At 38.4% G+C, this 13,019-nt stretch overlaps 1 pseudogene across 1 annotated transcript; it reads left to right on the forward strand.

The window, feature by feature from the left end:
- The first annotated feature begins 5,385 nt into the window (after window positions 1-5,385).
- On the forward strand, window positions 5,386-8,727 carry LOC144963223 (solute carrier family 22 member 10-like; annotated as a pseudogene). Its single transcript, XR_013643581.1, has 2 exons — window positions 5,386-5,475; window positions 7,008-8,727. The product of XR_013643581.1 is annotated as a solute carrier family 22 member 10-like (transcript).
- The last annotated feature ends 4,292 nt before the right edge of the window (window positions 8,728-13,019 follow it).

A 13,019-nucleotide genomic window follows, 5' to 3' on the forward strand; every position in this document is an offset into this window, starting at 1 on the left:
TGACGACGACGACGACGATGATGATGGTGATGATGATGATGAGGATGATGATGATGATGATGATGATGATGATGATGATGATGATGATGATGATGATGACGACGACGACGACGATGATGATAATAAGCGTGAGCGTTTACATAACACAATACCAACTAATAAATCATCTGGTAATTTTCATAATGGATCCCAAGCTGACATTACAACTGAACCTGGAGACGGGACATGACGCCTTATGACGCTACTACATTTTTTTTTCAACATGTTGATGGTAAGGGGGATTACTCTCGGTTACTTGAATTTTTCAGGTGCGAGTTATTTCCCTTTGTAGGGTGCTTTTGGCGTGAAGAGAGTAGAATTGGCGTTGGTGGGGCTCACGCCAGATAAACTCTAGATTGTTTCTGGCGGCGGCCAATCTAACTGGAGTCTTTTTGGCGTGAGAGTCATTCTGGCGTGCTACGCCGGTAGACCAATAATATCCTCAGAGCTTACTCAGTGGTGATATATATGACCAGATATAAATCTTAGTTAACCAGTTAACATACGTACTCTGGAAAAAGAAGTATTTAAGAATTTGGCCAGAAAACTCATCCTTCAAATATCGATAGATTTAAATGATCCTCATTTTGACGAAAAATTCTTAAAACTTGAGAATTTAATGAAGACTTCACGAAGTTCCAGATTTGAGAGTCTTTTTTTTGCCAAGGTCATTTAAATCGATCAATATATGATAGAAGAGTTGTCTGGCCAAATGTTTAAATAAATTTAATTAAATTGAGCTTTTATATAGCGCAATATCCACTACAAGGCGTCCCCGGCCAACAGCAACATTTAACATGTCGGACGGGACATGATGTCTGTTAGGCGATATTACAAATTCTTTTCGGACAGAGAAAACGCTGTTAATGGTCAGGTTAACTCATTTTACACCTAAGTACGGTGAAAGAATGTGAGTAAAGAGACTTCTCCAAGGACATAACTATGCGCCGAGTGAGGCTCGAACCCAGGACCTTCCGATCCGAAAGCGAGTGTCATACCCACTAGACCACATAGCCGCATGTTTAAATACGTGTCTTTCCAGCACGGCAGTTGAATGTTAAACAAGTGGTTTGTGAAAATGCACACTTTGAAATCAGTTTAGACCGCTCACACCTAAGGGACGTCAAATATTTTCCAACTCTAGAAGTGATGTCAAAGACCGGTTACTCCCATATCGGGTCAATTCCAGTCAGTCATTTAAGAAAAATTACAAAAGACACATTCCCTTCCCTGCCCCTTTTGTCAACACCCCAATGAAACAGTAACCACACCACTTGCTTGAATGTCAACCTCTTGAAGACCTGAGATGCACATTCCTCCCACCAAATCCAAGCATCAGTAACACACTGGAACAACTACAAAAGACGTCATGGCACAAGACCGAAGTGCTAGAGCTCAGGTGGTCGCTGGTTCGGATAAGTAAGTAAGTAAATAAGTAAGTGTGGTCAATTCCAGTATTGCCTAGAAGATAGATAGAGACGCAACGGTCTTCCCAGGAAGCTAGCAGGACCTTATTGGGAATGAGATTAGCGGAAGAGTAGCGTCCCTTGATTGGACGTCACCAATAGTATGTGACGTCACCGGCGGAAAAGCTATTAGAGAGAGAACGTCATGTTGGTCGTGCGCATGCGTCTCTCGTCCCCGCTTCCGGTAAAAGCGGCTTGAGACACTTCAAAACCCAATTGACGTTCTCTCTGTAAGGTGACGTCCAATCAAGGGGCGCTACTCTTCCGCTAATCTCATTCCCTATAGGAATAGATTTAATATACCCGTAGTATAATGAGCGCAAACAGCCTTGTGAAACAATATTGTTGTTATCAAGTAAGCAACACATATCAATCATTACAGGCTGATTACGAATATATCAATTGACGTGCACATTTTTGCAGATCTGATAACTGAATAAGATTATGGGCTTGAATTGAGACTCTTGTAATGGTAAATATTGTTCTTTGGTTTAATAGCATTTACATTGTCACAATGAACCAAAAACAACCTGGGTTATCGGACCTGGAAATAAGTAAATATCTATATTTTTTTAATGTGACCCTTCGCCTCAAAACGGTATTAAGTCGGGTTGGTTCATATATTAAAAATTGAATTTTTAGCCAGAAATATCAGACTTGGGTTGAGTTTGTATGCTTTATTGAGGAGAATGGATACCATATTGAAGGGTGTTAAAGCCAACAATTTTTTTTTTTTACAAGTTTAATATTTAATTCGGATTTTAGGCATATGGTCCATTCCCACAAAATACCGTTTTGAGACGATGGCTCACAAATGAGCTTTTATATAGCGCAATATCTACTAATCGTGCTCAAAGCACTTAACAAGTGGCCCCTGTCCAACAGCAACACTTAACATGTAGGACGTGACATGACGCCTGTTAGGCGATATTACACTTTTTTGGGACAGAAAAAAAAGCTGTTAAGGTACTCGTTTTACACCTCAGTACGGTGAGATAATGTGAGTAAAGAACCTTGTCGAAGGACTCAACTATGTGCAGACCAAGGCTCGAACCCAGGACCTTCCGATCCGAAAGCGAGTGTCATACCACTAGACCACATAGCCCCACTTTCGACTGTTTGGCTCTCCGCCAAAGACTTAGGCCAGGACCATAACAAACCAAGTCATCTTATTCCAAAACACAGATAGAAAACAATTCCGGTAACAGATAAAGAGGGATATAAGACCCAGTGACCTTCTGCCTACCATGGAAGGCCAGAAGACCTTCCCTGATAACCCTATTTGTTACGATACCATTCTTGTACGGGAAACACTCTCAAAACCAACGCATTGGAAAATAATTCATAACATGTAAGTGCAATCCGAAAAAAATACAAAAAATTGAGCTTTTATAAAAAGCAATATCCACTAAATGTGATCAAAGCGCTTTACAAGGGGTCCCTGGCCAGCAGCAACATTTAACATTTAGGACGGGTATGACGCCTGTTAGGCAATGTTATAATTTTTTCGGACAGAGACAACGCTGTTAACGGCCAGGTATTCATTCAACACCTGAGTGCGATGAGAGATTGTGAGTAAAGAGCCTTCTCCAAGGACTCAACTATGCGCCGACCGAGGCTCGAACCCCGGACCTTCCGATCCGAAAGCGAGTGCCATACCACTAGACCATATAGCCGTATTGATGATCATCATATGAAAGCGTGATGACTGGGGTTCGCTTTTTTGTATTTAGGGGCTTCAATATTTATAATATATAATATTATATGATATATGGAAGACGAAGTGGTCGACTGGTACAGGTATTGTACTGTGACCCGGAAGGTCCGGGGTTAGAACCCCATACAGGCACTTTCGTTTTATTCTTTAACAAATCTTCATTGGGCAAGATTGTTAACCCCTCCAATTTGCTCACTTTGAACAACATGGGTGATTCCTGTTGGCATCAGACATCTTTTTTGATGGATTATCTATAACATTACTTCAGGGAATGCCTAGGCAACGGTGACTAATGGTGCCGAGGTGAAAGGCGTGATTTAAAACAAAAAAAAAAGTTCTCAAATTGAGCAAATTAATTAAAAGACGATTATATTTAACAGGCAGTGGATGAGACAACAAAAAGTTAAATTGACATAGACCTACATAAAGTTATTATTCAATTATCTTGCTCTACCTTTATCAAGCATCATGATTTATCGATGCTCTGCGTTTAGATGAAATACTCACAACATCCGCCAGGCGGATATAACGTGCTGACACACAGAACTGTGAGTAAACTGTAACGTTTATAGCCTGATCGATGTAATTTAGGAAGAAATCATCATTTAAACGGCAGCCTAAAAACGATAACAAAACACTGAGTGACGTAAACTTCGTTCCTTCTATAAACGTTCACGATTTCCACATAGTTTTGTGCGTCGGCACGTTATAGCCATCTGACGTGTTGTGAGTATTTTACCGAAACTCATAGCATCGATAATATGTTTTGGTTTATTTTCTTCAAAGCACTCAATAGATAGTATGCGCTTGTCTAAGAAGCTCACATCATTGCCATCCGGAAGTATAAAGTATATATATATATATATATATATATATATATATATATATATATATATATATATATATATATTTATTTATTTATTTATTTATAACTATATATATCACATATATATATATATATATATATATATATATATATATATATACATATGTGACCTATCGTCTCAAAAAGATAATATGTCGGAACGAACCATATGCTTAAAAGCCGAATTAAATGTTAAACTGGTCAAAAATATAAATTTTTGGCATTAGTACTCTAAAATATGGTATCCATTCTCCTCCAAAAAAACATACAAACTCAACATATACTCAACATATATTTCTGGCTATAAATTCAGTTTTCAACATCTTAACCAACCCCACTTAATACCGTTTTGAGGCGAAGGGTCATATATATATATATATATATATATATATATATATATATATATATATATATATATATATATATATATATATGATCTGAGACCTGTTGCACTGACATCAATTGTCATGAAATGTTTTGAAAAACTTATTTTGTTACGAATTAATAACCATGTTTGACCTCTTTTGGACCCTTATCAATTTGCCTACCAGTAAACGCAGTGTAGAAGATGCCATCCTAGTTTTTACAAATAATATCTACAAACATTTAGACACGCCTAAAAGCTACTGCAGAATTCTTTTTGTTGGTTTTTTATCCGCATTTAATACAATTCAGCCCCACCTCCTTGCTCATAAACTTTCTACTTTTAAAATTAATCCTTATATCATCTCCTGGGTGCTAGACTTCCTTACAAATAGAACACAATATATACAAGTAAAAGGAAATGTCTCCAATAACATAACTATTAATACTGGTGCTCCGCAGGGCTGTTTAATATCTCCCATGCTCTTTATACTTTATACAAACGACTGTAAAAGTACAGATTTAAACATACCCCTTTTAAAATTTGCTGACGATACAACTCTACAAGGACGAATTACTAATATTAACGAAATACATTATAAGAAAGAAATAAATAAATTTGTTTCCTGGTGCGACAATAACCACCTTGAATTGAATGTTAGTAAGACCAAAGAATTAATCATAGACTTTAGAAAAGATAAGAATACAAAAGACCATATTACTATTAAAAATAAAAATGTAGAACAGGTAGTAGAATACAAATATCTAGGAGTCAACATGGACAACAAATTACGGTGGGACGTATTTTCACTCGGATATCAGATTACAATTATCTTCACTTAGGCTGATATCACGCTATATAATCATTTTTAACTTCATAAATTAATGAGGCCACTCCGTGACATGATTCGAAAGTGCTGATTAGCAATGTCAATCCGATGTAATCTTAGTATAGAGGAATTCATTTTAACTGTGTAAGTTGTTAAGGATAAACCGATAACGTTGTGAAGAGAGGCAAATGACGGGTACGTTTATTGTTTATAATTAATATAAACATTCATTCTTCTTTTTTAATTTTTAAATAATTATTTAATGTGTTGACATTTTTTGTTTCTATGCGTAATATTTCGTTTGTTCACCCATTTAATTGCGGCTATGTGGTCTAGTGGTATGGCACTCGCTTTCGTATCGGGAACTCCTGGGTTCGAGCCTCGCTCGGCGCATAGTTGGAAAATGCTCTTTACTCTCATTCTCTCACGGTACTCAGGTGTAAAATGAGTACCTGGCCGTTAACAGCGTTGTCTCTGTCCGAAAAAAAATTGTCATATCTCCTAACAGGCGTCATGTTCCGTCCTACATTTTAACTGTTGTTGTTGGTCAAGGACCCCTTGTAAAGCGCTTCAAGCACGTTTAGTGGATATTGCGCTATATAAAAGCTCAAGTTAGAAACATGTTTTTATAGTTTTGTACGATTCAACTTGTCTTTGGGATATGTGAAGTTGTTTATCCCGTTAGCTGTCGTTCCCTGGAAAAACTCTTATTTAAAACTTTGACTACTCGTCCTTTTAATATCGATCGATTGAAATCACCATCGTCTTGGAAAAAAAGACTCTCACACCTGGGACTTCTATAATGATATCTTCTGCCATTCTAATTTTTATAATGAGCTTTTATATAACGCAATATCCACTAATCGTGCTCAAAGAGCTTTTTACAAAGGGTCCCTGGCCAAAAGCAACACTTAACATATAGGACGAGACATGACGCCTGTTAGGCGATATTACAATTTTATTTCCGACAGAGACAACGCTGTTAAAGGCCAGGTACCCATTTTACATCTGAGTATGTTGGGAGAATGTGAGTAAAGAGACTTTTCCAAGGACTCAACTATGCGCCGAGCGAGGCTCGAACCCATGACCTTCCGATCCGAAAACGAGTGTCATACCACTAGACCACATAGCCGCACAAATGCTTCATTACTTGGCTTGATATTGCTTTCTTGTCATTAACCATCGCCTTACGACTATTGGAAAATCGTCACATTTTTCTTTTTCAAACTTCTTTTGTACATCATAAAATTTAAAGAAAATGAACAGTGTGTTGTAAGAGCATGTTCTGCTTAAGATATTATGTATGTCAAGAACTTTACTGCTATTGTGTTTGAATGATAAAAATGTATTTTTGTGTTAGTTGGGTTTGACGTTTTGGGGAAATCCTGAAAATGGCTGGTAAGGAGAGAGTTAAAACCATTCTTCGCAACACTCTATAATCACTATGGTGTCTACCGTACAGCAGGAGGTACCTGAGAGATACATAGTTCGACTACCCGAAGCGCTGTACGGCCTTGGGCAAGTCACTTCGCCCTAGATCACTTTGCGGCGCTGCATTGCAGCTGACGCCTGGAGTATTCCAGTCTTCCCTTAGAAAATACTCTAAAGACAAATGCCTCCTTGGGGATGAATAAATGGAATTTGAGTCAATTATATTTGATATGTTTTATTTCAAAATGAAAGAAGTAAAGTAACCCATGTGTCATTAAAACCATTTTCTTCCACAGGAAAATCGGAGCATATCATTCAGGACATGGTTGGTTGTGGCCCTTTTCAAGTGCTTTTCATAGTTTCTGTGTTTTTTGTCACCAGGGTCGGTTCCATTTTATCTACTGTTTTTATGGCCTTTGGGATCTATAATCCGGGATGGAGATGCCTTGACCACAACAACACAATCTTCACTAACAGCTTGGACAGCAATGATACGGCCTTATCAAATTCACGTGATCAAATGACAAGTTTCAACGAGTCTATGTCAGGAAATAGAAACAATTCCACTGACCAAGTTGGATACATAAAGGAAAACTGCCCTTTGTTTGATTCATGCAGCAACATTGAATTTAACCCTGAATCGTCAACAGTAGTCACAGAATGGGGTCTTTTATGTGACAAAACGTGGATTGCTTCCCTTTTCATATCATTGCAAATGGCGGGATTTATGATTGGGTCGGCTGTTTCTGGGTTTATGGCAGATGCTTTTGGGAGAAAAAGAGTGATGTATTCGAGCCAGGTATCTACGACTGTTTTAAACATTTTAGGAGTTTTTTCCTCAACTTGGCAAATGTTTGCTGCTATTCGTTTTTTTCTCGGAATGTCGATAGCATTTAGTTCGACAATTCTTAGTGTTTACGGTACGGAATTTGTTACACGAAAGTGGAGAGGAATCTTGGCTGTTATGCCGTGGTATCCACTGTGTGCTATATTATCTGGGGTAATTTTCCTTATACTAAAAGATTGGCATCAAATTCACATCACAGCCGCCATTCTCGCTGCAATCGGATTTCTTCCATTCTTCTGGGTGCCGGAGAGTCTTCGATGGCTTGAGGTAAAAAATAAAAAGACTGAATTTGAAAAGACTGTGAACAGGATGGCCAGATATAATGGCAAGACAATCGAATCACGTGATCTGTTGGAACATATACATTCTGAAACAACAGTAAAAAAAACAGATGGTCATGGAGGGAAAAGAAATATTTTTCATGATATTGCCGTCCTTTTTGGGAAGAAACACAGAAGAAATATTTTTCTCGTCACTGCTCCATTCCTCTCTATAGGTATAACTTTCTATGCCTTAGGATTTGGATTAAAGCTCTTAGCGGGAACTTCTATCTGAATTTCATTTCTTTCCATGCAGTTGGACTTGTTTTTGATTGCGTCCTCATGTTTGCACCAAATGTTTTGGGAAGACAAAAAGCTTGTTTTATCTTTGTTACCTTCTCTGCTTTGTGTTTACTCTCCGCCGCCTGTTTTCAAAAATATTCCACCGATGATTCAAAAATAGTAGGAGTGGCGGTATTTGTAACGGCGGCAAACCTTACACTCAACGGTTTCTGGAACGTAATGGTTTTATTCTTGGTTGAGCTTTACCCGACAGTTGTGAGAGGATTAGCAACAAGCTATGGATTGACCTTACTTCGACTAGGAGGCATCATTGCACCAATTTTGATACCCAAAGAGGAGGGTAACTTTTTTATCTGCTACATCGTCATGGGAAGTTTAGGAATATTTTGTGCATTCATTGTTCTTCTCCTTCCAGAAACCAAAGGTAAAGCTTTGGAGGAAACATTCAGAGTTGAAGTGGATGTCCAGTCTCCGAAAGAAATTGAGGTCAAGGACATATTAGAATAAGCTTTGACCGTTAATATGGTTCTTTATTTAACAAATATTTTGAAGGCATGTTTAATAAAATAGAAAATTTTAAAAAATAAAATCCTTTATAAAGTCCCAAAGGCTGAAGTAAACATGTTAGATCTGGTGAAAAGTACTTTGTGATATATAACAAAAATTTGAGCTTTTATATAGCGCAATATCCACTAAACGTCCTAAAAGCGCTTTACAGAGGAGGGTCCCTGAACAACAGCAACACGTAACATGTAGAACGAGACATGAGAGCTGTTAGGCGATATTACAATCTTTTTTTTCGGAGGGATACAACGCTGTCAACGGCCAGGTACTCATTTTACACTTAAGTACGGCGAGAGAATATGAGTTAAGAGCCTTTTCCAAGTACTCAACGATTGGCCGAGCGAGATTCGAACCCAGGCCATTCCGCTCCGAAAGCGAGTGTCAAAAGACCCATAGCCGCACAGAAGATTAAGTCTATAATTTGTAACCCACGGTGTTATTCGGTGTTAAGTCGGCACCACCAGATTCCCGACAGTGAATTTTAAAGTGATTAGATCCTTCAGAGCCAATAGATTCACAGAGCCTGTTCCTATACCGTGAAAAGTACAATAGCAATTGCTTGCTATCCTTTGGAAAGGACGCTATTCTATCGCAAATTGTTTTCCGCCAGATCTGAAAGAACAAGCTAACCAACGACTGCTGTGTGGACATCGGGACGGTGGGGGGGGGGGGGGCATTTTAAAAAATACTGCTGCATTCGAGATTGATATTGGTCCCTGTGAATGTCAAGCGACTGCTCTACTAAGCTATTTGGTCCAACGAATTCAACGTGAAAATAGTTATATAATTACAAATTTTGAGACATTTTTGAGTTGATAAACCAAAGTTTTTCCTGTCAATAGGGAATAACAATTCGTTTTTAATTTCATTATTGACTAGTAAAAGTCACTTTTTAGTATATGATTCATATTGACAAAATTTGACATTATACTGGGTTGAAATCAACGTGCATCAATTGGCAGGTCTGATTACCGAACGCATTAGTTAACGGCTTGATTTAACATTATTGTAATGGACAACATTTTGCTTTGGTTTGAGGGGACCTCCATTACAGCTACGAGCCCATAAAAATTTGGGTTATCAGACCTGAAAATAAATATACGTTGGTTGAAATATTATTGGGTCACAAATTATTTCATCTGAAAAGGCAAATTGCCGTGATAATGGGGAACTTGGATTAAATGTCATAGGCGTGGATAGTCAATTATGATTCATTAGAACGATATAATAATAATACAGTAGTCCTTTAGAGCCATTGGGCCCATGGAGCCCGGTTTCTATAGCGTGAAACGGACGATAACAATTGCTTGTTATCATTTGGATAGGACGTAGTCTATCGCAATATACTTTCCGCCAAGTCAAACAGACTCAGCTACCCATTCACTGCTGGGTGGAGGGGAGGTCAGAAAAAAATATCGACTGCACCCGGGATCGATCTTTGGTCCTTTTGTGTTTGAAGTAAGTGCCCTACCAACTGAGTTATCGGGACCTCCGTTATAATAAATGGGAAGTAAAATTTCCACGAGAGTCAATTTTGTATGATATTTACAAAGAGATCAGCTTTTTAAATGGTCACCAATTTCTTATCAAAGGAATGGTTGCTTCTGACTTTGGAATTCTTTTAAAAGGGCTGAAATAGGATTCAATAGTCTGACGTCACGTCCGCCCAGCAACGAGCAGCTTGGTTCTAAACAAAGAAAATCGATACTTTTTATTCTTCATGCTGGCTAGAACTTGTTCACATGTCATGTGATCAGAATGTATAAAGTCAAAATATGATCAGATTTATAATGTTTTTCTCCTTTGGATAGACTTTTATGCTCGTCGGAGAAGTATTTCATAAGGACGTGCGCCATTGTTCCGATATTTAGAACCAGTTACTAAGTTACTATTCATCATTACGAGGGAAATGACGTCACGACTGTTGAAGCCTATTATTTTGGTCGAGTGTGCTGGTTTTTCTTAGTTCTATAATGTGTGTCAAGTTTGAAAACACAATTCAAAACATCTCGCACTGGATTCCTGGATTTATTTTTTCTATTTAGATTAATTTCAACTTTAAGATTGTACACACCAACTATGTAGTCTAGTGGTATGACATTCGCCTTCGGATCGGAAGATCCAGGGTTCGAGTCCCGCTCTGAGCGGCGCATATTTGAGTCCTTAGACAAAGCACTTTCTCTTACCAAACGCATGTGTAAAACGAGTACCTGGTCGTTAACAACGTTGTCTCTGTCTGAACAATTACAATCGCCTAAAAGGCGTAATATCTTACTTGTTTTAGTGCTGTGGCTAGGAACCCCTTGTAAAGCGCTTTGGGCATGTATAAAAGCTCAATAGAGAAAAATACAAGAAAATAAAACATCACAAAGAATCATCTTGCATGCACTGAGGATCAATCCATCACCAGTCTAGACAGGCTGATTGGTTTGGGGTTTTTTCGTTTTTGTTTTTTTGTTGTGTTTTTTTTTTTGGGGGGGGGGGGCGCGGATGACAACAGTTATTTTTTGTATTTTTCTTTTCATTTGTCTGCCACTGTTCGATACATATTTTTTTTTTCATATCTTTATCTTACACCAGTGGCTGCTCGTCGCTGTCGTTAACCCATAGCCTGACACTAAAACCCACTTAGAACGTAACCATCGTTAACCCATAACTTGAACTCTAAAACCCACTAAGACCATAGCCATTGTTAACCTACAGCCTGATACTAAAACCCACTAAGACCGTAGCCATTGTTAACCTACAGCCTGATACTAAAACCCACTAAGGCCGTAGCCATTGTTAACCTATAGCCTGAACACTAAAACCCACTAACAGGGGTACCGCACTAGGACAGGACTGTCCTGGGACAGTCCTGTCCCAAATCTGTAACATATAAAATTTAGAGAAACCTACCGCACCTATTGGGATGGGACAAAACAGTCCCGTTGTGTCCCAAGCCGTTATGAAAGACTCCTTCCGCACTCGGACAAAACTGTCCCGGGACAAATTTGTCCTGTCCCACTGGAGAAAACTTCTATTCAAAATGGGTTCCGCACTAGGACAGGACTGTTCCAGGACACACCTGCGCGAATGCATCATTTTTTTTTTTTTACAAGATTCAAAGGTGTATTTGTAGGCAATTACAACTCTAATAATTCACATTTTATGAATCAACATAAGATACGACATGACGATAATGATTTTTTACACTGTACAATGGGATTTGTTTACATAAGATTTATATAATCATGAAATATTCTTATAGCAAGAGTAATATTATTGCTACTACTACTACTACTACTACTACTACTACTACTACTACTACTACTACTACTACTACTACTACTACTACTACTACTACTACTCTACTACTACTACTACTACTACTACTACTACTACTACTACCACTACTACTACTACTACTACCACTACTACTACTACTACTACTACTACTACTACTACTACTACTACTACTACTACTACTATTACTATTACGGCTACTACATCTACAACAACAACAACAACAATAACAACACCTACTACTACTACTACTACTACTACTACTACTACTACTACTACTACTACTACTACTACTACTACTACTACTACTACCACCACCACCACTACCACTACCACCTCTTCTACCACTACTACTACTACTACTACAACTACTACTACTACTACTACTGCTACTACTACTACTACTACTACTACTACTACTACTACTACTACTACTACTACTACTACTAGTAATGGATGAAATAAAGGTTGCATATTTCTGTGCTTTACTACGTGGGGAAAAAAAAGACAAATTGAAAGAGAAAACAATATTGGGTGCATCCTTTAATGACCCAAAGATTGCTCAAGGGTCAATTCCGTAGACTCTATGGTGATCTCCGATCTTATCTTAAAATGACTTTCTTGGAATCACCTCATTTTACCCAGGTGCAAATGAGTACCAGTTCGCTGATGAAAGTAATCTTTGACGGACTAGCATCATTCAAGAGGATAATAGAAAGTTAGCATGCTTCGTACCCGAAAGGCATCAGTTGAGTAAGTCACCTCGCCTAGCTCAATTTGCGGCGCTGCACTGCGGCTAACGCCTGGGTTATACCTCGCCCTAGCTCAATTTGCGGCGCTGCATTGCCGCTGACGCCTGGGTTATTCCAGTCTTCCCTTGGAATAGACCCTCGAAAAAATTTCCCCAATGGGATGGAAAAGGGAATTTTTTTTTTTTTTAAATTTTAAACTGTTATCTGTCTGCTCAACGCCACAGAAACATGGATGTTCCGGATTAAAAAGCTTAGGAGGCAAGATGGCCCATGGTTAGCGCGTTGTACTCTGGACTC

Source organism: Berghia stephanieae, chromosome 1, assembly GCF_034508935.2.
Source record: "Berghia stephanieae isolate SIO BIC M18660-M18661 chromosome 1, UCSD_Bste_1.3, whole genome shotgun sequence".
NCBI classification, from domain to species: domain Eukaryota; kingdom Metazoa; phylum Mollusca; class Gastropoda; order Nudibranchia; family Aeolidiidae; genus Berghia; species Berghia stephanieae.